Source organism: Prunus avium, chromosome 5, assembly GCF_965620075.1.
Source record: "Prunus avium chromosome 5, drPruAviu1.hap1.1, whole genome shotgun sequence".
Classification (NCBI taxonomy): domain Eukaryota; kingdom Viridiplantae; phylum Streptophyta; class Magnoliopsida; order Rosales; family Rosaceae; genus Prunus; species Prunus avium.
The window spans coordinates 21,294,152-21,296,256 of NC_142288.1; the positions used below are offsets into that span (position 1 = coordinate 21,294,152).

A 2,105-nucleotide genomic window follows, 5' to 3' on the forward strand; every position below is an offset into this window, starting at 1 on the left:
AACACAAACCCACCTATTGTAATTCATCTACATCACACTCTCCATTAAGAGGCTTATATTTGAAACGGTGAAATTTTACTAACTGAATCTTACATAAAAAGTAGTTAACATGAGTAAAGGCTTCATCGATCAGATCAAGCCAAACTGATCCTAAAAAGGTGTAAAGATTTGTGCTTATATGAAAATATCACCTCTTTATTAGTTTTGTGTACCGAATGTCAACCACGTAATCACACCTCCACAAGAAACGACCCTTAAACACTATAAATAACCCAACCGCCAAAATGAGTCTTTTCATCAAACGCTGCTTGCATCACTTTCTTCCTCCTCCTCCTCATCCCTCATCCATCCTCTCTACTACTCCACCGAATTTGGAGTAAAGGTTGGATGGATGCTAAACGTGAGTCCTGGAACCACCGAATTTGGCCCCGAACCAACTGTGATTATTCGACAACTCAGGTCACGACTGCACGACTGGTGCCAAATTGGTGACTGCGGAGGACTCCTCCAGGGCAAAGCCTATGGTTCATCCCCAAACACCCTAGCCGAGTATGCCCTAAACCAATTTGGCAACATGGATGGACTTTCACTTGTAGATGCATTCAATGTTCCAATGAAATAATTTAGTTCCACGTCTAATGGGTGCACTAGGGGGAACAAATATATATATCAAACGCAGTGCCCTAATGAGTCGAAGGCTCCTGGTGGCTGCCACCTTTGCACTGTGTTCAAAACTGACTGTTGCACTTCTGGGAAATGTGCGCCTACAAATTGGTCTAAGTTTTTTAAGGATCGGTGTAGGGATATGCTTACCCTAAAGATGATCCAACCAGCACTTTTACACGTTCTGGTGGGACTAATTACAAGGTTGGTTCTGCCCTTGAAATACTATGTGGGTTGCGTAATAAGATTGTACTAATATGGATCGTTAATAAGTTGTGGCCGTTGCAAGAGTTCGACTTTCACTATCCTGTTTTTAAATAAAGAAAGAGTTCGACTTTCACTATCCTGTTTTTAAATAAAGAAAATATTTCAAATTCAGAAATTTAATTGGTTGGTTGGAACACAGTATATTTGTAACAAAAGAGATACATTTTTTTTTTCAAAGTTAAGAAGGGGGACGGGGAACTCACACACACAGATACTATAGGGGTTTGAATCCAAGACCTCTTGAGAACGAGAAATTTTTAAATGTTCCGAGTACATCACGTGGCTGGTGTACTATCTAATAGACATAGGACGTGGAATTATTCTCCAACTTACTGCGTTGCTTTTTATGACATGTGACTGACTGCATTAGAAATGTTTCACATGTCCTACATCTATTGGATGGTACACCAGCCATGTGGTTTACCCGGAATACCAAATTTTTATTTTTGGGAACACACCAAAGACGTGGGCCAATCCAACTAACACCCCATTGGTGTATCAAAAGTTAATACATTGATTTCAGATGATTGACAATGTCAAATTCAAAATATTACATTAAGTATTACATATATATATTACACCTATGCAACTCACTAAAATGTTAGCAAAGAAATGTTAATTAATGTATATGTTGACTGAAAATAATTTGTTGAGGTACCTTTCTTTTCTTCTTTATCTCTCAATCTCATCAAAACTCATGTTCAATTCATCATCAGCCTTCGCATCGCATGGCCTTTGAGTTTGGTCCTTGAGAATCTCACATTAGAGAAAAGAGAGCAAACATGAACCGAGGACAACCTCCCATAAGAACATACGCCTCGAAGAAATTATGGAAAGTCATCCTCCATTCTTATCCACTCTCCATCTCTTCATGCAAGACTATTAGACAAATGGAATTATAATGATCTACCACTCCATTTCATTAATTTTATGCAGCCTTGCTATCCAATTTATATGCAAATATTGCAAACGACATGTTTGCAGTTCTTTTATTATTATTCCATTCAAACATGTGCCATAATAAATCCGAAATATGAGCTGAGGATGACTTGCCAGGATTTATAGGCAAACATTGCACAAGCCAAGTTTGCAGTTAGGTTCTTTCACTATTATTCCATTGAAACGTACTCACCACATAGAATGATTTCTTAAGAATCAAACAAATGGATGCATGG

General features: G+C 38.2%; 1 pseudogene; it reads left to right on the top strand.

The window, feature by feature from the left end:
* Positions 1 to 391: 391 nt before the first annotated feature.
* On the top strand, positions 392 to 984 carry LOC110769646 (thaumatin-like protein pseudogene; annotated as a pseudogene).
* Positions 985 to 2,105: the final 1,121 nt, after the last annotated feature.